The sequence below is a fragment of the Odocoileus virginianus genome, chromosome 21, assembly GCF_023699985.2.
Source record: "Odocoileus virginianus isolate 20LAN1187 ecotype Illinois chromosome 21, Ovbor_1.2, whole genome shotgun sequence".
NCBI lineage: Eukaryota > Metazoa > Chordata > Mammalia > Artiodactyla > Cervidae > Odocoileus > Odocoileus virginianus.
In genome coordinates, this window is record NC_069694.1 from 54526495 (window position 1) to 54553606 (window position 27112).

The following is a 27112-nucleotide window of genomic DNA, read 5'->3' on the forward strand; positions in this document are numbered from 1 at the left end:
GCCTTCTGTAAGCCCCAGGATGGGGCAATATGCATGCTCAGTCACTCAGTCATATCCAACTCTGCAACCCCAGACCCCACGGACTGTAGGCTGCCAGGCTACTCTGCCCATGGGGCTTTTTAGAAGAATAGAGTGGGTTGCCATTTCCTCCTCCAGGGGATCTTTCTGAAGCAGGGATGAATGGACCTTGCATCGCCTGTATTGCAGAAGGACTCTTTACCACTGAGTCATCAGGAAAGTCCTGAATGGGGCTAATAGCCATGTGTTAGTAACTGTGATTATAGTTTAAAAAATCATAATAATATACCTCAACCACAATTACTTAAGCTCACCCTTTTAAAAACATTTCATGCTTTCCAGCACTTTGCTTCACTGTCCTGCATGCCATGCAGCGTTGAGGTCAACATAAAGTGGAAATGAGATCAGTGAAGATTATATCAGGGTTACTGCGGCACAGGCGTGTGTTTTGTGGTCACACTTATATAGAGTTCAGTGCTTGTTAGCTGTGTTAATATAAAAATGTTTCCCAGGAGTATTCCTACCACATACTGTGAACCCTGACACAAAAATGCTGGGCCAGTGACCACACTGAGATACTAAAGTAGCTATAGCATCTGCAACTGGATAAATACAGATACACAGACAAAATACTCAGTGCTATTTAAACCTTAAGCAAAACCTTAATTGTTATTTAAAGCAATTAAACAGCTTGCTTGTGTATGAAAGAAATTTGATACAGGTTTCTCCATATATAGCAATGTAAAAGCTCAGTTGTTATTACTGACTATGGCTTCCCAGGTGGCTTAGTGGTAAAGAATCTGCCTGCCAATGCAGGAGACTCAGGTTCAATCCCTGAATCAGGAAGGTCCCTTGGAAGAAGAAATGGCCACCCACTGCAGTATTCTTGCCTGGAGAATCCCATAGACAGAGGAACCTAGGGGGCGACAGTCCATGGGGTCACAAAGAGTTGGACATGATGAGAGATTGAGCATGCATTATTACTAACTACAATTTGGAAAGTTGATATTTATTTTTATAAGCTATTAACACTAAAACCAAATTTTTGGAAATTTATACTGGAAAAAAAATTTTTCTGGTGTCTCTCTAAAAATTATATTACAAGATCATTATCATAAAAAGAAGTAATCACAATTAAAAGTATGAAATAGAGGGTATTAAAGGGTGATTTTTTTCACACGTCCCACTTTTTTGGACTTTCTGCTCCTTGTGGTATTCTTCAACTCTTTAAAACTTGCAATTTGTTGATATTTTCCTCATTTTTACTTCTTTTGCTACATTTGGAATATTTATCCCAGATTCATTTTTATTATTTTTTTATATTTAAATTCTTTATCCCAAGAAAGGCCTCTAGATCATCTGCAGCTCAGGCCCTGTCTAGACTGACCCTAGAAATGAATTTAAGAGAAGAGTGTTGGATTACAAAGCTGATAGTATTCAGTGGACCACTCTGTGTGGCAGAAGCTTCATTGGGGTCGAGACACTAGGGAGACATGGATCAACAATCAAAAATTATTATCACTGCTAATAATTTTAGTCACTTATTTTCAGGCCAGTAAAAATCAAAATATACTTTTGTTTTTCATATTAATGAGTTGATCTCTTTCCATCTTTAAATTGTTAGTCCAGCTAATTTTTTACAAGACATTTACTTATATATTCTATATGGAAAATAGTTAACAGGTTGGATTAGATATGAACTTTGACTGTGACTTTTTTTCTGTAAAGGGCCAGATACTAAATATTTGAGACTTTTCAGGTCATGAGATCTCTCTTGCAACTATTCAACTCTGCTATTGTAATGTAAGAGCAGCAATAAGAACTCCATAAATGAAAGCATGTGAGTGTGTCCCAACAATATTTTATTGGCAAAAATAGGCAGTATGCAAACAAGCCATAGTTTGCTAACTGCTGAACTAGAGAATCTATATATTTGCTCTTAGGTTGAAATGATGAGCTGATCTTATCAAAACAAAATTCAACAGGGATAAATGCAAAATCTAGCTCTTTGACTAAAAAATAAAAAACTACATAATTATGGAATGGAATTACTTGAATTAACTTCAGTTTATGCCATGCTAGATAGATTAGACAGATAGGCAGATAGATGATAGATGGAGAGATATAGAAATGTGTATATACCTGTCTTTTTCTCCTAACTGGTTTAGTTGAATATAGCTTATGCTTCAACAAAGGATGTAGTTGCTAAATAACAGCAGTTAATTTAAACAACCTTTAAATTTGTTAGCAGCAAAATGAAGCAGGAAGGGACATAATAATAAAATGATTAATCTTCCAATTCCACATGAATGCATGGAAATTATCATTACTTCTCTGTAGTAACATGTCCATAACGTCTTTTTGTGTGTGTAGCATTCACCAGATAAGACACATGTGTGTGTGCTAAGTCACTTCAGGCATGTCTGACTGTGCAACCCTATGGACTGTAGACCACCAGGCTTCTCTGTCCATGGGATTCTCCAAGCAAGAATACTGGAGTGGGTTGCCATGTCCTCCCCCAGGGGATCTTCCCGACCCAGGGATCGAACTGGCATTTCTTATGTTTCCTGCATTGGCAGGCAGGTTCTTTAACACTAGCACCACCTGGGAAGCCCAGATAAAACACAGGCAACAGAATAAAGGTACAAGGAACTCTTCTGGGGAATATATTTTTTTGCAGGAATATAAAGGGCAGAATGGAAAAGAAAAATCCATCTCCTGTGTGTTTTTCCCAAGTGTAGTGAAGGCAGTCAGTGGTATGACTATCTCATATAGAGATGAGTCTAGAGGTTTCTTGATTACTTAATTAAAGGATAAAAAGATAAAAATCTTGCAGAAACACAGCAAGATTCCTGACTTTCAGAAGGAGTCTCAAAGCTGAGAGAATTTTTTTTTTATGGAGGGATCTTACGGAAGTCTTCATATAGGAGAGGCATATAGTAGGTAAACAAACTAGAGTGAGTTTAATAGTGGCACAGAAAAATTATTAAAAGAAATAAAACTGATTACCCTCAAGTACATTTACATTATATCTTAGTTTTAAACTTGATATAACATTTCTTACATGATTTGTATAGAGTTAAGCTATTAATATTTATTAGTGTTTTATGTATTAAGTTTTTTATATACTACTAAGATTCATCACTATGGTGGGGAAGGGGAATTTCTCCTATCTAAGAAAAATGCTGATTTGACACATTTTTTAAAGGAAAGAATTTGTGTGATTATATTAAAGTTTGCCATCTAGTGACAAAAATCTCAAATTGCATTTCACTCCTCCAAGGAAATTCCAGCCCTCAGAGGATAAACCACTTTGCAGCAATTGTGCCTTTAAGTAATGCAATTTTTTTTTCTTTATCCCGATATATATACCTTTGGATGGGTGGCTTTCTTTTCAAAGTGATCACTTTCAGGGACTACATATTTATTTCCATAATTTTTTCCATTATTAATACTTTTACTTTTTCTAGAATTTCTCTTAAAAATTGTCCTCAGGGACTGAATTATTTTAATAGCTGTTAGTAGAACCAACCATCACTTGTGAAAGTCTATATTGAACACACTGTTCTGCTTGTTTCATTTAAATTCACCATCTGATAGTATCTTCACAAAAACCAAATGATGGGTGTATTTTTATGTCTTTTTCACAGATGAGGAAAGTTGGGCTATAAGAGATATAATCAGTTGCTCAAGATGGCACAAACTACGTAAGTAGCAAGGTAAGAATTTTAAACCAAATTCATCAGACTCAAAGTCACTACACCATGCCACCTCCCATTTAAGATAGATGATATTCATGTTCACATTGTGTTGAATCTTGCATCTAGTAAATACATTTGATTTAAAAGCCACAATAGAAAACTATTTAAACTATGATTTGAAAATAATTGCCAGTAAGATGGAACAGTTTATGTCCAAAATGAAGTCTTACTGAAAATTAATCTTAAATTTTGTGTGTTTATGGCTGGGAAACTAGCTGTACAGAAAATTCCAAAGATAAATTGAAATATGTATAATGCCTTTGAAGATGATTCCACTGATGAGGAGTGCTCCACTGAGTAAGCAGTCTTAGTATTCATTTAAATAACAAAAACTTACTGTAATACACACCCATCCTTAAGGGATGGCTATATATCAGCACAATGAATTGTGATCAAACCAGGAGCAAATTACTGATATTCTGTCCTATTTTGTCCTCTTTAAAGAATTGTCAAAATTTGAAGATCTCTGCAAAAATTTGGGTTAAAAGGTGTAAGACTCCTGCAGAGTATAAAAATTGCTTGACTTAATGATTAGAAGAAAAATTTAAATCCACCATGAAACTTGAAAAATCATTCCCAAAGAAAATTTCCTAGAATAATTGTGTAATAAAAGTTCTAGTAAGCCAACTGTATATTTCAGACTTAATCTTCACTTTCACCTAAATAAATAAATTACCTAGAATGGGAAATTATTTAACAAGCTAACATTTTTAGTGTATTTACTATGTATAAGCAAAGGGCATACACTGATCTCTTCAATCTTTGTTGTTGTTCACTTGCTCAGTCCTGTCCAACTCTTTGCGACCCATGAACTGTAGCACATCTTGCTTCCCTGTCCTTCACTATCTCCCAGAGTTTGCTCAAACTCATGTCCATTGAGTCGATGATGCCATCCAAATCTTAAACAACAAATATATAAGTAGTAATGTCTTTCTGTAGTGGATGCTATGTTAAGCTGCCCAGATGGAGTCACTAATAGCCCTCTTTCAGGACCAAGGCATTTATCCTTTCCGCTGCTGGAATGAAGGCTGCTAGAGCTTTGGACCTGATTGTTTCTCCAGAACATGTTCCGTAGCCAGAGAGACTGCCTCACTCAAGTTTATGCCCCTCATGGGGGAGAGTCCACATCGACGGAGTGGTCAGTGACCTGGCATCACAGCCCATATTGCTTGTGCTCCTTTAGGTTACTTCTGAAGCACCACTCTAGCTCTAGACCTACCTAGGATTAGCTAAGAATTCTTTTTACTTCAATTTTGTTCCTTCATTTCCTTAGAGGTGCTATTCCTATGAGCAATCTCCAATATATCTCTTGAAGGCAAATCTCTGCAACAAAGTCTCCTTATAAGAAGTCAGACTTAAGACACATTTCTCTTGTATTAATGAAGAAACTGAAGCCTAGAGATCAAGAAGTTCATTAGGATTTACACCAATAACAGAGAGTAAAGCTAGGATTCTATGTTAGAAAATGTGTCCCTAGAGTTGCTGCTTTTAACCATCATGCCATTTTACATACTCTATTAAAAGCACCATATCAATTTCAACATAATCATAGCATGATATTCTTGTGAGAAAAGTGCATTGTAGCAGCATAAGTAGGTTATCCAAGAAAGTAAAGATTTGCCATGAAAACAATACATATATTTAACTCATTTTCAGAATATGAGTCTCTTCAAAAATTTATATGTGAATGCCTTGGAATTACAAAATGTAAATTTTATGAAAATCTTAATACCTCTAGAGTACACACAAGAAATACAAAAGACACTTTTCAACAGAATCTATAACATGCATTAATAGTAACTTTGGTTAGTTGTAAATATTGGCATCATGTCTTTATAGTAAGCCATACTCTGAAGTTCTTTCTAACCAAGTACAATTGTTTATCTGATTTAGTACTCAAAACACATGTATTGGCAGGAATGAACAGAAAAAAAATATTGCACAAATATTCTTGGCATATTTAGTGAGTTGTGAATAAAGAAGTGCCATGTTATGAACAATTCTTATCTTTAATGACTTCTATTAAAAAGGGAAAGAAATTATTGGAAGAAATATAATTTTTTTAAAAAAGAAAGCACACACACATACACACACAAAACAACAATACCCCCTTCAAAAAAAAAAGAGAAAAGCTTATCTCAACATAGAAAACCTCTCCACAAAGGTAATGAAGTCCAAAAGCAATTTTATTATGAACAAACATTAAACCAAAATGAGATGCATTCCATAGACTGGTAACAAATTGGAAACACAGATAGAAATCTTCCTTTCTTATAAGCCAAGCAGATATAGCTCATTACATACATTTCTGAAGATCAATAATTATAAGTCATCAAGATGACGGGACAGCACTTTTGTTACGAGTAGTTTATGCTAACTCTACCTGGTAATTGGCATGACCGTTTGCATCAGTTTCCTGGCTTTATCCTGAGGAAAAACAAAACTTGTCCTATTTTATTACAAGACATAAGCTAGTGGAGGTGATGGAATTCCAGCTGAGCCACTTAAAATCCTAAAAGATGATGCTGTTAAAGTGCTACACTCAATATGCCAGCAAACTTGAAAAACTCAGCAATTGTCACAGGACTGGAAAAGGCCCGCTTTTATTCCAATCTCAAAGAAGAACAATGTTAAAGAATATTCAAACTACCACACAGTTACATTCATTTCACATGCTAGCAAGGTGATGCTCAAAATCCTTCAAGCTAGGCTACAACAGTGCATGAACTGAGAAATTCCAGATGTGCAAGCTGGATGTAGAAAAGGCAGAGGAACTAGAGATCAAATTGCCGACATCTGCTGGATCATCGAAAAAGCAAGGGAATTCCAGAAAAACATTTACTTTTGCTTCATTGACTACACTAAAGCATTTGACTGTGTGGATCACAGCAAACTATGGAAAATTCTTCAAGAGATGGGAATACCAGAACACCTTACTTGCCTCCCAAGAAACGTGTATCCATGTCAAGAAGCAACAGCTGGAACTGGGCATGGAACAACGGACAGATTCCAAATTGAGAAATAAGTACATCAAGGATGTATATTGCCACCCTCCTTATTTAACTTCTTTGCAGAGTACATCATGTGAAATGCCAGGCTAGATGAATCACAAGCTGGAATCTTGCAGGAAAAACATCAACAACCTCAGATACACAGATGATACCACTCTAACGGCAGAAAACTAAGAGGAACTAAAGAGCCTCTTGGTGAAAGCGAAAGAGGAGAGTGAAAAAGCTGACTGAAATCTCAGCATTCAAAATACTAGATCATGGCATCTGGTCCCATCACTTCATGGCAAATAGATGGGGAAAAATGGAAACAGTGGCAGATTTCCTTTTCTCGGGCTCCAAAATCACTGTGGATGGTGACTGAAGCCATGAAGCTAAAAGATGCTTTCTCCTTGGAAGAAAAGCTATGACAAACCTAGACAGCATAGTCAAAAGCAGAGACCTCAGTATGTGGATAAAGTTCTGTCTAGTCAAAGCTATGGTTTTTCCAGTAGTCATGTATGGATGTGAATTGGACCATAATGAAGGCTGAGGGTCAAAGAATTGATGCTTTCAAACTGTGGTGCTAGAGAAGTCTCTTGAGAGTCCCTTGGATAATAAGGAGATTGAATCAGTCATTCCTAAAGGAAATCAACTCTTAATATTCACTGGAAGGGCAAATGCTGAAGCTGAAGCGTCAATACTTTGGCCATCTGAATTGAAGAGCTGACTAATTGGAAAAGATCCTGATGACGGGAAAGAATGAGGGCAGGAGGAGAAGGGGGCAATAGAGGAGGAGATGGTTGGATGGCATTGCTGACTCAGTGGTCATGAGTTTGAGCAAACTCTGAGAGATAGTGAAGAACAGGGAAGCCTGGCATGCTGCAGTCAATGGGGTCACAATAGACACAACTAGTGACTGAACAACATTTTTTGACAGGAGGTCGTTTTGCAACTTGGAGTAACATTCCCACCACAGTTACACTCAAACCTTCCCACAGAAGCTATCTTTCCTGATGACTTTGTTTCAAAAAGATGGCGCCCAGGTCCTGAGAAAAATATTTCTGGGTCACAAGGCTAACAAAAGGCGTAGGTAGTTTTCAAAGAGAGGAGAAATACTACAAGTATGTCTAAAGTAAAAGCTCTAAGAAAAAGAAAAGTGAAAAAAATCACTTCCCTTATTTTCAACAGAGAAAATTAAGCCTTTATTTTTTTATTTTTGCTTGTCCTTATGAAATGAATAGCTAGGAAATAGTAGTCTAGGCAGACTATAGTTTCAAGAAAGCTTACAATTTCTATTTGTTTTTAACCCTTTCTCCTATGAAATGGAGTATTTCCTGCCTTCTCTAAAGAAAGATGTCACAGTCATCAGCAATTATAGCCCTCAGGTATGGGCCAGTGAGCCCTAAGGGAATTCAGGAAGGAGAAGAATACCTGAGGCAGCAGTCTTCAGGGTGAAGAACCCACCTGCCAATGCAGGTGACTCAAGAGATGGGGGTTCATTCCCTGGGAAGGGAAGATCCCTTGGAGAAGGAAATGGCGACCTCCTCCAGGACTCTGGCCTGCGAAATCCCATGAACAGAGGAGCCGTGTGGGCTACAGTTCATGGGGTTGCAGTCACAACAGCCCTCAGACGGAAGCCATTCCCCACAGTAAGGAACGGAAGCCCAGGCTGTGAGAAGGGGATTCTGGGCACAGACAGGTGAAGTGCTTATGAAAGTAATCATCTCAGTAAGCCCAGACTCTTGCACCTTCCCATATACAGAAAAGCGCTAAATCCCTTACTTGGAATATCTGCTAAATCATAATAATCTTTTGATGTGTAGACTACCTTCCCTTGCTGCAAACTCCTCCCCTCATCTCCTCAGAACAGTTCTCTCAGGGTCCTTGAGATGCTGTCTCCTGGGCTTGAAATCTTAAAAAAAAAAATACCACAAAATAAAATACAACTCTCAACTCCTAGGTTGTGAGAATTTTTTAAGCTGACATTGCCATATTAATGAACAAACACCTTGTTACTTGGTACTTTGCTGCCTCTAAACATCTGGAACACACTCTTTATTCCTTTTAAAGTATTTATCATTTGAGCCAAAATAATCTATTTTGTGTAGAATACCTCAGGTATGAGGCTGACATTTGCTTATAATTCGCCAAGGAAAGTGGAAACTACATAGGTCTGTACCAAAATATTAATTATACTCAAGAAAAGAATAAAAAAAATAGAGACGCCATTAGATTCTTGATATTTAAGATTGATACAGTATATCATTACTTGACCTTGAGTATTTTTCCTTATTCTCCCTTAAAAATATTAACCAACCTCAAAATAAGGCAATGGTCTATTGCACTTGGAGGGGGAAAAAAAAACCCGGAATATTTAATGTGGGAGTAACATCTGTTTCACTCTGCTTCCCTACTCTTGAAAGTCATTAATACTTAACTTAGTCTATTTAGAATTAATTATCTCAGGAATCAGTGCTCCAATGACAATATTGTTAACTAACCTACAGCCAGTGCCACAGATGGCTGAACTCAAATCTCTCCTTTCTTTCTTCTTTTTTAAACACAGCAAACCTTCTTCTCTTGGAGAAAAAAGATTATATACATCATACCATACAGTCATATCTGCCAACAACAAAGGGTATGCTGTAACAATAATGCTTGAGAGATTGTGTAGAAAGACAGTATTTTAAAAGATGCCACTTTCAACATGCACTTCTCTTCTGTTAAAAGACGTTCTGCAGAACAAAGCTCAGAACCCACGGAAGTCCATTCCCAAATGAATCTGCAAACCCTCAAGGCTACTTGCCTGCTCTTTTGTCACTAATTGTATTGACAGCTGGTAGTTCCTACTTTGAGACAATTTCTCTTCTCACTGCATATTTATTGAAACATACCTTGTTGTAGTATTGACCTTATACCATGAGGAAGCAGTGAATAATAGCTAACTCCTCTGGGTCCTGACAGATGGTTTTAGTATTCAGCATTGCTGTCAGCATAGGACCTCACAGCATATGCAAGACAAAGAAGCATTAGCCTCCAAAGAGAAAATGAAATGTTATCTGAATTAAAGGGGCAATGTGGAAATTCACATACAATATTTGTGCTTATTTCTGGATTTCAAGGGTAAGCTGTTTTCAGTTGCAAAATGATTTCCCAAATCTAGAGATGAAATACAAGTGGGCCAAATATATGAACTATTAATGTATGTACCAAAGTGAATCATGCATAGCAAATAGATTCACAAAATTCTAATCTGTCTTTAATAAGTAAAATATCATTAAAATATTCACATTTTATAATAAAATATAAATAGCTAAATACAATGTTGTTTATTAAGTATGTAAATTTTGTGGTATTTAAGCAACACATAATATGTTATTAACAATAGTACACTGAAAACTCAAACCATTCACTTTTTAATGGACCTTTAATATCAAGTGACTGGATATTATAAACATTTTAAATGAAATTTTTAAATGTTATTCATTAGAGAAGAAAATATTTGAAGCAAGCATTTATCTTTTTATTGATGTGGTATTCAGGCCCAAATTTGAATTACACTTCTAAATTCAAAATATTGCATCTTCTATGACTAATTTTCCATTCTCATTCCCACTCTTGCTGGTTCCTTATAGCCCTGCATTTTACTTATCTCCCTGCTTCCCTTTGTCCCTACTCCAACCCATTCTTCATTTTCTCGGCAGTGTTGTCTTTCCCAAACACAGATCTGATTTTGCCAGTTACTTGCCTAAAATTTCCCACTGAGACTCAATTTCCTAGAAAATAATGTTCAAATCTCTTAGAAAAAAAATCAAGACCTTTCATGGTATGGCTTCTGGTTACTGTTTTTTCTCCTCATGACTAATTCCTACCCCAAGCTTTATTGAATTGTAAACTGTGTAAACTTCCTATGAAGATCCTCAACGATCCATGCCTTTGTATCATTGCCTCTCATGGAGTGTGATTTGTTTCTCACCAGCACATATGGCAAACATGATGGGATATCACAAGTGTTGACTATTACGTGGCAAAAGCAATGGGAAATAACTCTCACCAATACGTTATATAGGACCAACAAGAGAGAGGGTTGTTTTCCTTGGCTCTGAAGAAGGAAGCTGCCATGCTGTGAGAGCATCTATGAAGAGGGCCACATGGAAGCTGACCATAGTCTTGGCTAACAATCGGCAAGAAAATGAGAATCTTAGTTAAACAACCATGGAAAATTAATTATGCCTATAATCTAGACATGCATGGAAATGATTTCTTCCCCAGTCAGGCCTCCAGATGAGAAAGTGCTCTGAGGATGCCTGGATGACAGCCTTGTGATATCCTGAGCTAAGAATCCAGCTACACCATGCTCAGACTCCTGACTCACTGAAACTATGAGATTTTTTTTTAAAAAAGTGATATTTTAAGCTGCTAAATTTGTGATAATTTCTTTATGCAGCAATAGGTGAACACATGCTTTTAATCTCTTGAACTTTCTACACTTGTTCATATCTCTAGCCATTACTCCTGCTGCTATGTCCTTCCCACTATCTGTGACTCAAAAACTGCATGGTGAAATTTTCATTTCATTATGGTCTCTTTGAAGATGTTGCTGGCTTAAAATTTTAGAATCAAACACTTTTTCTGGACTCCCATATAATGATCCTAGATCAAATACATTATTTTGTATAATGTATGCTTGCTAAGTGCATGTTTCTCTATCTTTCCTCCCCCCACGATTATGCTTGTATATAAGTGTACATATGCAGAGAAATACCTACAGATTATGATCTAATATATTTCAAAAGAAGGAACTTGGATTTATTTCTATCACTCCACTATCAAGCATAAGTGTATGTTTATATGCATTAAATGAGTACTGTGCTGTGCTTACTTGCCTCAGTCGTGTCCAACTCTTTGTGACCCCGCGTACTACAGCCCACCAGGCCCCTCTGTCCATGAGATTCTCCTGGCAAGAATACGGAGTAAGTTGCCATACCCTCGTCCAAGGGAATCTTCCTAACCCAGGGTTCAAACCCACGTCTCCTGCATTTCAGGTGGATTCTTTACCACTGAGATACTAGAGAAGCCCTTAAATGTGTATTAGTATTCACTTTTTCATGTACTAAAAATCACTATATTAATTATAATAATATCCTGACATTAATACACACTATGTCCCAGGCACTATGTTAAACATGTTTCATACATTTACATAAGGTAAGAGTGATTATTCATGTTTTAAATTTGAAAAAGCTGGAATTTGAACATGTACCTTGATTTGTGCTATTTTTAGACTTCCATCATCTCATTTATACTCCACCTTTTTTTCTACCAAGTTTCCTTTGGCAATCTGCCCTCTCCCATTTCACATATCATGGGAAGACAATCTGTAATGAATGCTAGACCTCTCATATCATGTGGGAAGTCTCGTGACCTGAGCTAGGCTAACCAGACTCTTCCCTCAGATTTCAAATGAGAGTAATAGGACACAGCACACGATTCCCTATCTTGTCTGTATATATTAATACATTATACTATCAACAAAGTGCCAAAATTATAATAAAAACTGATGGCAATTTACTGTGCTCCTGTAATAAAAATGTTTATACTATTTTATATATTATTTTTCATGTATATTTTAGTTATATTATAATAGACAGACAGTAAATACATGTGAGCTGGTAAGCAGAGGTGGAAGCCTATACTCAAGAAGTTTATCCCTTAAAAAAGGGATTGGTTGGTTTATGGAGGAGTCAAGGACACAGAGAAATGCAATACTCAAATACTAACACATGTACTTGTAAGAATGCATATTTGAAACTTTCTTTAAACATTAGAGAAGAAAGACTAGAGATTGACCCAGGACATAATAGTCATCTCTGCAGTTTTTCTCAGTGTATGTATTTTTTCAACAATATTATTAAAAAATAAAACAAAGCGATACTTCTCATTTTTGAAAGGGCTAATAATCATGTTTAGGCATTTTAATTCCATGTTAATGCTTTTTTTTTTTTTTTACTTTAAGAATACCACAGGGTCTAAAGAATAAAATGAATTTTTTCTACACTAAAGAAAATGCCAGTTTCACATGATTGTATGGACAGGGAAAGTACTTGTGTCTATTTTTAATTTTGTGCTCTTTCAATATGAATATTTTTATAATAATTTGGAATGTAAGTTATATACAGTGTAGTCAACCAAACAGCATCATTGTCATTTGTATAATAGATCCATCAAAAGGGATATATGCATTTTTCCTGAGATGAAAGGCAATATGTTAATCCAAAAGCCTTGTTTAAAAAATCTGCAGAATAAAGATATTCAGCCAGCTAGATAATTTAAAATTAAAAGCAGAACTAGAAGCAAGATACAGTCTTGGAAAAAAATAAGGCCATTTCAGTAGCTGATGTGTTTTCTGAACTGCAATATTTTTTACTTTTCTCTATTGATATTGAAATCATAAAAATTACAACAATAAATTCTTTTTGTTGTATATAATACTTGAGTAGTTTTTCTAATAAACTACAATTTGCATACATCAATGGACTCCAACATATAATTTACTGCATCATATAAAGACAAGGTTAACAGTGTCCAATCAGTTTAAGGGCTACAGTTTGCGTGCTGACCCAAATTCAACCACTAGTTTTATTTCTGCTCATTTTATTTCTTTACTCAATGCAGTATAACCATTTTCTGATGAATAACAGTGAATATATATAAGCAATCTAAATATTTGAGTACTGTGATACCTATATTAATTGTTTTTTTTAGATCTCCCTAAAAAAGTCAAAATCTACATGTCCATTTCATTTTGTGTTGTAGAAATAGATCAAGAAAAATATGTTTTCACATCATCTAAAGTGAGTGGAAAACTTTACTTCCCTGAGACTAAAATGAAATTTAAGAATACAGATGGATACATCACATAATGTTAAGGTTGGAAGGTGCATAAAAGATCATCAAGAACAACTCTCTTACTTTATAAGCAAGGAAACTGAGTTCTAAAAATGTACCTGACTTCCCTGGAGTTCTAAGAGAACAGTTAACTTATAGCTTCTCCCTTAGTCATACTCACTTGGCAAAAACATCAACCTGTATATTATGGGTTAAATTGTGTTCCCTTACAAAAGAAAACACTTTGACGTCCTAAACCCCAGTATTTCAGATATGACCTTGTTTGGAAATAATTTCCATCCAGATGTAAGTGTTGTAGAGATGTTGTATGATGTAGAGATCATACTTGAGTAAGGTTGGTCCTCATTTTAATGTAACTGGTGCATTTATAAGAAGATAGCCAGTAAAGACAGAAACAAGCAGAGAATGCCATGTAACTACAAAGGCAGGAGTTGAAGTTATGCAGCTATAAACCAAGGAATACCAAAGATGGTCAGTAAACCACTAGAATCTAGGAGAAGGCTAGAAAAGCTTGCCCTTAGGTTTCAGCTGAAGCTCCAATACTTTGACCACTGACTCATTGGAAAAGACCCTGATGGGAAAGATTGAAGGCAGGAGGAGAAGGGGATGACCGAGGATGAGACCGTTGGATGAAATCATTGATTCAATGGACATGAGTCTGAGCAAACTCCAGGAGATGGTGAAGGACAGGAAAGCCTGGCATGCTGTAGTCCCTGGTGTCACAAGAGTCAGACACAACTTGGCAACTAAACAACAGAAAGCCTGCAGAGGGCTCATGGCCCCGTTACCACTTTGATCTCTTACTTCTAGCCTCAAGAAGTGGAGACAATAATAGTTTCTGTAGCTTTAGGCTACCAGGCTTACGGTACTTGGTGATAGCCACTGTAGGAAAGTAATATACCAGGTCAGCTTTTTAGTTGTGTGTAGGATCACCTGAAAGGGTGGAGAAAATCACACAATTGTGTGGACTTTTCTTATTTTAATTCATAAGTGCAAAGTTCAAAAAAAAACTTCATAACAATCCTGCTGATACTATATTTCACAGTGAGTGCATTTTCCCACATATTATATGGGCGATTTCACAAAATCTGTCTTCTAAGTTCTCCAAAACACCCTCACCCATTTATCACCACTTATGATCTTTTTAAATCACTGAGGAAATGGAAGCAATTTAAAGAGACCCTCTCATCTTCTAGAACCAAATCTAAAAATATGACTAAACCTATACACAGATTCCACACATGCACTCATACACATATTCTCTTTCTTCCTGTTACAGAGCACAAATGTCTCTATGCTTCTCAAAGCACCTCCGCCCAGTATGCCCCTTATGCATTCCCTTTCATCTTAAAGATGTTAATCCTTGTTTCATTGCATGATTCCTTTCTATTCAATATTCTTTTGTTCTAATAATATTTTGCAATAAAAGGGAAGACAACACTAGCATTATTTTGTAAAAAGCCAAGATAAAACTTCCTGTTTACCATGAGTATCTGCCCAAATATTCCCCTCTTCTCCTTTTCAGAAAAAAACTTTAAAATTTACATCTCTAGATCCTCATATCCTTTTTGCTTTTTAACCTCCACATTTCTGACTTCTGTCCTCTGTCATCACTGTAATGTCTTTTATCAAGTTTGCCAAAGACCTTCATATTGGCCAATTCATAGATACCTGTTTATTGTCATCATATTTCCTGGAAGTTTCTTTGGGGTTGACAACTCCCTCCTTTTTGAAATATTTTCTTCTCTTGGACTTCTTAACTCTGCATTTTATGGGTTTTCTTCCTACCCCTTGCCTATTCCTTCCTAGTCTCCTTTGCTGAGTATACTCTTCTATACTTTCTCTCAATGCAATGGTTTTCAGTCCTTTATATCAATAGCATGTTTCCAAAAATTTCATCTGATCCTATGGCTCCATACTGGTGACTTCCAAAATTGTACTCTAGCAATAGAAACTAATCTGGTTTCTAGACTTTTACATTTATGTGCCCAACTGCTTGAAGTCTCCAGTTGAAATTTGATAGGTACCTGAAACCTAGCACATTCAAACTGAAATGGTCCCCCGAACCTATTTCTTCTCGATTCTTGCCCATCTCAGAAAGTACCACCATAAATCCAAAAGCCTGGAAGGTTACACTTAATATCTTTATTTTCTTTCCCCTGTCTCTATATTCCAATCTAAGTTTTATTGATTACAACTTTAAAAATATCTAAAATATAGGCACTTCTCATTATTTCTTTTCCCATCCATTTTCTAGGACTGCATCATCTTTGGCCTCAATTATTGAAGTGGCCTTCCACAAAAATCCATGAGTGCCTATTCACCACCCTGAAATTTGTTTTCCAAACAGCATCTAGACAAATGTCACAGACAAATGTCTGAAGGCATATCTAGCCAGGAGGTGTTTAATTTTAATTGAGTATCTTCAGAAAAAGAACGTGCCCTCCAATTTATTTCAGCCCTTCCCTTTTGTGTACAGCAAGTCTTTATCTCCCATTATGCTACCTGCCTACCCGCTACAGTCAACTGCATTTGGATTCTGATTACATATCACCTTTAAAAATGTAAATCCATTTAACTCACAGACTAAGTAAAGCACTTTACCCTCCCTAATGTGGGTAAGCCTCATCTGATTTGTTGAAGACCCAAATAGAATAAAACACTGAGTGAGAAAGAATTCTTTTTTTCTCTTCTTGACTGTCTTTGAACTGGGACATGGGTCTTCTCCTGGTTTTAGACTCAGACTCAGACTGGAGCTATACCATCAGTTCTCCTGGGTCTAGTCTTCTCAGAGTCCATAACCACATGAGCCAATTCTTCATTGTAAATCTCCCCATATTCATTCATTCATTCCCCCCCCCTCTCTCTCATAGGTACATATGCATATGTAAATAAATAGGATTTCCCACATGGCACTCGTTGTGAAGAGGCCATCTGACAACGCAGGAGACACAAAATGTGGAATCAATCTCTGGGCTGGGAAGATTCCCTGGAGTAGGAATGGCACCCCACTCCAATATTCTTGTCTGGAAAATTTCATGGACAGAGAAGTCTAGCAGACTATAGTCCATGGGGTCGCCATGTTGGACATGACTGAGCTAGCGAGCAAGATGCATATAAATACATATTTGTAGTGACATACATATTGCCTGTTGGTTTGATTTCTCTGAGGAACCCTGACATATACAAACATACATATGTATTTATGCATATACATACATTAACATATATCTCAGTTGGTAAACTATCTGCCTGTGATGCAGGAGACACTGGTTTGATTCCTGGGTTCGGAAGATCTCCTGGAGAAGGGAATGGCTACCCACTCCAGTATTCTGGCCTGAAGAATTCCATGGACTAAGTCCATGGGGATGCAAAGAGCCGGACACAACTGAGCGACTTCACTCACTCACTCATACATTAACACATCATCAGATACATTTTGCTTGAGGTCAAGTAGGAATTCACTAAAAGTTGAAGGCCTTTCAACTTATTCTAAGAATTTAGGGTGTCAAATATGGTTCCTTTGTTTAGAGTGGTGAGTAAATACAGAGTGATTAGAACAGTTGAAATAACTACTTTATATAAGGTGTCACTGAGTCCAGAATCAACCACCTTTCCCAGGAATGTGGTTGACAGTGGCCATGGGAAGCTGGCCTCAGTCCCCCTCTGCCTCCAGCCTAGCTTTGGTGTCAGCCCACAGCACATCACTGTGATAGAAGGTGACAGAAGTGATAGAAGACAGTACAATCATTGGAATAAGCAATGTGGATTTCTATGCCATTATCTTCTAAATGTAAGGGACATACACCCAAATTTTTGGCATTTTGTTTGAAAATCATTGCTGAGGATAAAGTTTATCATCTGATAATTAATAGCCTGTTAAAACCCTATGGTCATTAACTATAATGGAAACAACTGTTTCTAAAATTATGACAATGAGAGATTATTCATCAAAAGTGAAATAAATTAAATAAAATTTAATCTACATTTTAACAAAATACTGTTTGCCTGGTTCTAAGATCTTAATGTTATATGATTTAATTAAATCCCCACAAAAACTTATGAGGTAAGTGATGCTATTTTATCACTTATAGACTAGGAACCATGCTCTCTAAGGCTGAAGAACGTGTTCAAGGTCAAAAAGTCACTGACATGATTCACATTTCGATATGAGGGACTCTAGTGCCCCAATCCCATGCTACATAACTTGTCACTAAAAGGAGTATATTAAGAAATAAACTTACTAATATGATTTTAACAATTTTTATTTATTCATATGTAAGCTGGCACTATCAACATTTTCTAAGAGCTAGGCAGGGATTCATATTAAAAATGTAATCTGACATCATAGAATTTCTAAAAATTACATGGAGTTTTCCATATCTAAACATATTAAATATGCTTACTTAACAAATTTGTGTAAATTTTAAAAGATTATGTATTAACATAACTTGTCAGTTATAAGGAGCTTAGAATGATTGAATAATTTAATAAATGAATTATCCAAGACTATTTAAACCAGCCAAATCCCAAGCAACTTTGTAATTTGTGCAGTAGTTTGAACATGCTCTGCTTAATGAAACAAATAAATATATGGTAACAACAGTCAATTATTGTGACTGCTAAATAATAACATAGACATAAGTAAACATTAAATGTATTTTGGTCATTTCAAAATGACTTCGGTATGATTTTCATTAACTTGTTTTCTTTTAACCTATTTTTTCTTTTCAAATATTATTGAACGCTAAAATTCTCTTCACATTTCTAAAAAGACATTGAAATTATACATTGACGGCTATGAAGTGAAAGCCACTCAGTCAAGCCTGACTCTTTGCAATTCCAAGTCCATGGAATTCTCCAGGCTAGAATAGTGGAGTGGGTAGCCTTTCCCTTCTCCAGGAAAATCTTCCCAACCCAGGGATTGAACCCAGGTCTCCCACATTGCAGGAGGATTCTTTACCAGCTGAACCACAAGGGAAGCATGGATGGCTATAGTATTTTCTTATTTTGAGAGAGATTTATTTAACAATAAGACAACATTCAGGGAAAAGTCCTTATTTTGACAATTTAACAAAGTCAGAATGAGAGCCAATGTTTTAAAGTGACTATACTTTTTAAATAAAGTATGTAAAAGATCACTTTTTCATGTTTGTAACCAACCAATAATAATATAAATCACAAAATAGACTTCAAAATGTCACATCAAATGGCTAATGGAAAGCAATATATGTTAGTATTGATTTAAGAGATAGTATCTAAATTATTTGGGCCTCCTATTGATTTCCTTTCAGAATATCAAATGTTCCTTATAACAAAATCAATATGGAACTTTATAAGACATTTGACCATGAGTGAGGCCATTCTCTAGGCAGCACTTTCAGAAATATATCCACTTCATCCTTATTTGGTTACTCCTATCAATTTCTTAAAATATATTTATTTGAAGAATACAATGGACAACATATTTTTGCAACTAAGTGTAGGACAGATATTTTGACAACTAGTTGGCAATGAAAAAAGGATGACAGGCAAATATGAAATGAGAGATACATACCCATTATGATCCGTTCAGTTCAGTTCAGTTGCTCAGTCATGTCCGACTATTTGCGACTCCATGGACTGCAGCACACCAGGCTTTCTTGTCCTCACCAACTTCCAGAGCTTGCACAAACTCATGTCCATCGAGTTGGTGATGCCATCCAACCATCTCATCCTCTGTCGCCCCCTTCTCCTCCTGCCTTAATCTTTCCCAGCATCAGGGTCTTTTCCAATGAGTCAGTTCTTCACATCAGGTGGCCAAAGTATTAGAGTTTCAGCTTCAGCATCAGTCCTTCCAATGAATATTCAGGACCAATTTCCTTTAGGATTGACTGATTTGATCTCCTTGCAGTCCAAGAGACTTTCAAGAGTCTTCCCCAACACCACAGTTCAAAAGCATTGATTCTTTGGCACTCAGCTTTCTTTAGTCCAACTCTCACATCAGTATTGGAAAAACCATAGCTTTGACTAGACAGACCTTAAAATTTACATTAGGAAGATTGTTTTTAGAGGCTATTTTTTTAATATACTAAAAAACAAACAAAAACAAATAAACTATTGATATTACAATTCAAGCTTCTGAAAGGAGAATAACTACTGCCATTTCCATGGACTTCATGCTTTAGCATGAACAGAAGATTGATGGCAAAAAGTTGAGCCTTTTTTGAGTCCATATTGTTGAGTGCATATTGAGGACATTATAACTGATACTAAAATTAACTTTAAGAAATGAAACATTGTGTCATAAAATTTGATTAAGTGTTATATAATCAATAAGGGTAAAAGAGATGGAGTTTATACCTTCTGATATAAACCTGAAAGGTATTTCAGGTTAAGAAAAGAAAGTAAATCTTTTGACTAAATGATCATTTAAAACTAACTTTCTGTGATATTATTTTTCAATGGTATTTTCATATTTTTGTATACACATATATTTACAACATATTGCTATCAATCATACAGTCAATACCAATGCTTGGTTATTATTGTCTTAACTGACATTGTTCATCACATAAGTAATAATAATAATAGAGTCTCTTAGTACATTAAAATTTAGTAAAAATTACTTCTAAGAGAAGAGAACATAGACAGCCTGTCTTTATTCACAGAGAACACACAGTGTGACTCCTCAATGGGTTTTACAAAGGAGTGCGGGGATTATAAAAGCTCAGGGTATCCACAGAGTAAGAGAGTCAATCTTCAGAAGGCACATTTTAAAGACAGACTGGTAAAGCAGAGATAATTCCTCTAAACTTGCTTGAGGGTCTAGACTTCACCAGGAAATCTGTCTCTTTGTTATGGAGCCCATATACAAAGTAAGCTAGGACAAAGGCAAGAATGTGCATTTGGCTGGGGCATGCCTCCAGTTGTATTTCTTAGGGATCTACATATGGTATAAAAGGTGAGCTGCCAAAAGAAAAAACTGTATAACAAAAAATGTGTAATAATCCATCTGCCTAAAGCCAGAACTGGGCCTCAGATCTGAAATAGGACATTGAGTTGAAGAGCAATGATTTCTATTTTCATGGGTTGGAGAGATTAAGAGCCAAGAGTGAGTCAGGCCAGCACAGTGATCATAGTTTGGCAATACAATGTTTCTTCTATTTCCCCATATCATTTTAAATTTCCTAAGGATTGTTTCTTCCTTTAATAACCAAGGGGATAAACTGCCTGAAGTATTACTTTAAATTATGTATCAAATATAATACTGCTCTATATTTAAGTAAAGCATATATGCCTTAGAGAATCCTAAGAAAAAAGCAGAAATAACTAGAAATGTATTTATGAATGAATAACATCTCAGCATACAATATCTTTTTGTCAGAATATATCTCTATGAATTATTTGTGAAGTACATAGTGATATTTTAAATCATTTCATTAACATATGAAAACAGGTGTCAATGAATGCCCTGTCTCATTTTGCTGAAACTATCTCTTCTTATTTGGTATTGTTTAATTTCATAAACAATATTCTCTTTGATTTTTTTCTAATTTCTGGTCTTTTGAGAAAAAAAATGTTAAGGGATTTCCCATGGAGGAAAACAGAAAGTTTGAAGAATCTTAATGGTATTGCAACGTGTATGCTTAGGATAAAATATTTCATAACATCATTTACAGTAAAACAGAAATTTAAATTCTTATAGTAACATTAAAATTACACCCAATACCCAATGATGTATTCTATAATATTTCTCATCAAAATTGGCTCTTTGGATATAAACCATAGCCTTCCAATACTGAAATATTCTAGACATGAGCAATTATGTACATCCCAATTCACTTGTTGAGGTCTAGTTTATGAGAGCATAGTGTTTACTCTCTCTCAAATTCTCTAAAGCAACTTGGGAATTCAGTCAAAAAAGACACATCTAGGATACTTACATCTCTTCTTATTTCAAAATATTCATAACTTACAGGAAAGAAAAAGGTTAAAATAATTTGCATATATCTGAGTTTTAAACATAAGGCCTCCACAACAGAGTATCACTTCTCTACATAAATCCTTGGATAGAACTAATCATTATGTGAGACTAAAGCTGTGCACATTGTTATATTTCATATGTAAGCTTAACATAGACAACAAAATATTTTTGACCCTATAAAATTGGGCTAAAGTACCAGTTTGTTTCATCATCAGTTACCCAAACATCTTATTTACCACTAAATCAACAGTGTGCCACTTTTATATTCACACAAGAATGGAATGGTTATGGTATTGTCATTCATCATCCAACATATTAGAAAACATTTTATTTGTTTATAGTTATAGGCATATCATAAATACAGTTAATAAAGGGTAGTTTTAGATAATTGTCTGTATATTTACTTTACGTGAAGAACTGTGGTAGAATTTCTTAAACATTCACAACAGCACACAGAACAGGTTTTATCTTCATTTGACTTTACACTACATGGGGAAACAATACATAAAGCTTCGGAAAGATATCTAATAGCAAACGAGAGGAAGGAAAAGTGCTAAGTCAGAAACATGACCAGTAATTTACATAGGCCACGTGAGTAAGGAAACAAAATTCTGTGCTGAGATTTTTCATAGAGGGTGCAGAAAACAATGGTATTTTCATAAAAGTGCCTTCATTTCCTAAGGCTATAAGCTACAGAAATAAAATGTACTTTAGGCTGAAGCTCTGATTAAAGACTTCCCTGGTGGCTCAGATGGTAAAAGTGTATTCCTACAATGTGGGAGACCCGGGTTCGATCCCTGGGTTGGGAAGATCCTCTGGAGAAGGAAATGGCAAACCCCTCCAGTACTCTTGCCTGGAAAATCCCAGGGACAGAGGATCCTGGTAGACTACAGTCCATGGGGTCACAAAGAGTCGGACATGACTGAGCGACTTCACTTTACTTTACTTCACTTGTTAGACTGAACAGTCTCAGATATGGTGAGCCATGCCCATTTGGAGAATTAATATGGAAGGTACTTGGCTTTGTAGAGGTGAAGAAAACAGATTTGGGGCAGACGGTGAAAGGCCTTATCTGCTTGCTTAAGGCATAATGGATTCCATTCTTCTAACTTGACAAGTCATTGAAATGATTTTCTCTTGAGTCCTTTTTGCAAAGTTTTTTTTTCCTCTAATGCTATGAGACATTTATTTGAATCACCCCCACCCATAATTCATTTTGAACTCAGAAGAATCAGGTCCCAGCAATAGAACTTTTGTCCAACAGAGTAATGTACTGTTGAGATAGAAACCTCCAGAAGGCATTGTCAGAATACTCAAGAACCACCTTCCAAATGGTTGAAAACCTGGCAGAAGCGCCTAATTCAAAAGCATCTGATTTGAAAACAACTTTTTATAAAAAGAAAGTGTCCTGATGCCACTGCTCTTGAAGTATACTATGGGCATATTCAATACTACGGTAAAATTGTAGTACAAAATCAGCTAAGAATCTGTAGAAAAGATAGAAGAAAGAAATGATATGAGGACCAGATTTCCAAGTAGTCATAGCCCAGTTTCCATATAGAACATCATCTTTAAAATGTCTGTACCATCTCCTGTATTTGAGATACACTACACATCAGTCACAGAACTTTTCCAAGACTTTTAGCAGTTGAGTCAAACTGGTATGCTAAGAAGGCTGATCTTTCTACAGAATGTAAGATGGATCATTGAGGGTGGAAGATAGAAACTAAAACAAGTTACTACATGAAAAATGAAGTGATTTGGCCTAACCTGTTGGCTATAGCAATGAGGTTTTTTCAACAAATCATACTGTGTAAAATAAAATGAACCTTACAGTTATGTGAAATAGTGATATGGGGTTACTTTTAGATTTAATCATGAAAGAAGCTATGGGCTGAAAATGAGATAGCCTTATCATCAACATGAAGTGGAGTAACAAAATGTGACTCATAAGAGGCTATAAATATATACTCCCAGTCATGTTTCTAAGATTCATTTCTTGTCATTTGCTTGTTTCCCTATTTTGACTATATCAAAGGAATAAGTAGAAATTTGGTAGTTTTCAAATATGAAATTAATGTCAAGATGTGTCAAGCCAATCATTTTAAAATTAGTATAATTGAATGAAAGGTGATGTGGAAATGCTTATCCTTCTGTTTCAATTATTTGATGAAGATTTTTTTTTTTAAATGTAAGGCCTGGATCTCAAAGTTAAAAATTACACGAGTTTCAATCCTTCAATCCATCCTATCAATACTGTGTGTACCATTCATCTACAGATATGTTAATAAATGTATTAAAACTAAGTTTAGAAATACTGCCAAATAGCACTTAAATGCAGTTTGTACTATTCTTTTTCAAGTCTAAATATAATGACTAACATCAGGCTAAATATTTAGAACTCTCTGAGCTATCTTGTTGATTCCTTTGAAAATTGCATACAGTCCCAACTGGCAAAGTCCAGTTTTAAAATCTAAACAACTAAATGTTTTAGGCTGCTTGAAAGAATCTTAAATACATATCTTCTTAAAGATTCTGTGCAATTTTAATCTAGAATACTCAGGCTGTATATGTGTTATAGGCATAAGCTTTGAATCTTCAGAATATAAAACCACATTCTAAAACTGTGTACAATGTTTCCCTTATTTCAGATAGGGGAGAAAGAAAATATAAAGTGGCTTCTTCTAGTGATTCTGGCAGACTGTTTTCTAAAATTCAAGTTCTTATAATGATACATCACAGAAAATGAGAATTTAAAAAAAGAGAACTTTAATTACATTTGTCATGCAAAAATAAAACCAGAATTCATAAACCATAAATTAACAAAGATACATGTGCTATAATCAGCAAAATAAGATTATTTTCAAGGATATATTTGAAGGTTCAATCTGTAGGTTGGAGGTAGTGCAGTGCAGTGGAATGAACCCCCTCTCTGGAATCAGAGAGATGAGTCAGAATACCTGCACATACATTGTATGATTTTTGTCAACTAAATTGTCTTTTTAGGACAGTAGTTTCTAGTGGAAACTGTCTGGTTTCTGAAAGAACAAAATAATATAAATGTAGTTCCTGCTACAAGATTCTGAATAGTTACCATTCTTGGTGTAGAAGCAAACAATTGTATATTTCACCTATCAAACAAAAAGTTAAAACTTGACATGCCTTCCCCAATCAAGTGTTGGTGGACAGACAAAGCAATCATTAACTACCACATCAGCCAATGAGGGGAGACATTATGAACTGAATCTGGTGAAATTAAGAAAACTGAAACCCTATCAAACATCATTTTTTATTATGACACCAGAAATCAGATACCAAAAAAAAACCAAGTATGCAAAACACCACAAATGTGGAAGCTAAACAATAAATAAGCAATGGATCAGTGAAGAAATCAAAGAAGATATTTTTTAAAATACTGGAGATAAGTGACAACAAAGCCATGACTATCCAAAATCTATGGGGTGCACAAAAAACAGTTCTAAATATTAGTGGTATAAGCCTAACTTAGGAAACAAGAAAAATCTCAAACGACTTAATCTTATACCTAAAGTAACTAGAAAAAGAACAAGCAAAATTCAAAGTTAGTAGAAGGAAAGAAAGAATAAAGATAAGAGTAGAAAAAGAGATTTTTTTAAAAAGCATAAGTACATAAGAGCGATAAAACCAAAAGCTGGTTTTTGAAAAAGATAATTTATAAACTTTTAGCCAGACTAATGAAAGAGAAAGAGAAAAAAAGGAGAGCCCTAATCCTTAAAAAATATTTTTATATTTACAACAGACATCACAAAAATACAAAAGATCATAAGAGATTACTGCCAACAAGTAAATGCCAATAAAATGGACACCCAGAACAACAGTCCCCAATCTTTTTGGCACCAGGAGCCAGTTTTGTAGAAGGCAATTTTTTCCATGGACTGGAGCGGGAAGGATGGGTGGTTTGGGGATAATTTAAGCATATTACATGTATTGTGGAATTTATTCTATTATTATTACATCAGTTCCACCTCAGATCATCAGATATTTGATCCAGTGGTTGGGAAAATCCCTGACCTAGAAGAAATGAACAAATTCCTAAAAAGGTAAAACCTCCTAAGACTGAACCAAAGAAACAGAAAACATCAACAGACCAATTATCATTAATGAAATTGTATCTGTAATTTAAACAAACAAAACAAAACAAAAAATCCAAGAGAAAAAAGTCAAGGACCAGATGGCTTCACAGATGAATTCTGCCAAACATTTACGGAAGAGTTAACTCTTACCCTCAAAATATTCCCCAAAAAAATGCAACAGAATATCTTTAGAACTTATTTTATGAGGCCTGTGCCATCTGGTACCAAAACCAGACAAGAATAATACAAGAAAAGAAATTACAGGCCAATGTTACTGATGAATACAGATGTAAAAATTTTCAACAAAATATAAGCAAACCAAATTAACAGTACATTAAAAGAATCATACTCCTTGACCAAGTAGGATTTATTCCAGAGATTCAAGCATGGTTCAACAGCACAAATCAATCATTATGATATGCCAAGAAACAAACTGAAGAATAAAAATCACATGATCATCTCAATAGACATAGAAAAATCTCTTGACAATATTAAACAGCCATTCATGATTTAAAAAAAAAAACTATCAAAAAAGTGGGTATAAAGACACCACCTCAATATAATAAGGCCATATATAATCACAGCTAACATCATATTCAACAGTGAAAAGCTAAAAACTTTTCCTTTAAAATCAAGACCAAGACAAGGATGCTCACTCTCTACACTTCTATTTAACAAAGTGTGGGAAGTACTGATCACAGCAATCACAGAAGAAAAAGAATCCAATTAGAAAAAAAAAGTAAAACTTTCACTGTTTCCAGCTGTGTGTGTTCAGTTATGTCTGACACTTTGAGGCCCCACAGACTGTAGCCTGCTAATGGAATTCCGCTGTCAGTGGAATTTTCCAGATAATACTGGAGTGGGTTGCCATTTCCTCCTCCAGGGGATCTCCACAACCCAGAGATCGAACCCACATCTCCTGCATTGGCAGGCAGATTCTTGACCACTACACCACTTGAGAAGCCCCGTTAGCAGATGACATGACACTATACATAAAAAATCCTAAAAATGCCACTAAAAAACCTCTAGAGCTAATCAATGAATTAGGTGAAATTGCCAGGTGCAAAATTAATATACAGAAATCTGTTATACACTAACTGTATAACACTAAATCTTCTATACACTAAATTTTTAGACACAATGAGCTATAAGAAAGTAAAATTAAGAAAACAATCTCATTTGCCATCACATCAGAAAGAATAAACTACATAAAAATAAATCTATCTAAAGAGATATAGTAACTGTACTGAGCAAACTATAAGATATTGATGAAAGAAATAGAAGGTGACATTAACAGAAAGATACCAGGTTCACAGATTGGAAGAATATTGTTAAAATGACCAAGGCAACTATAGA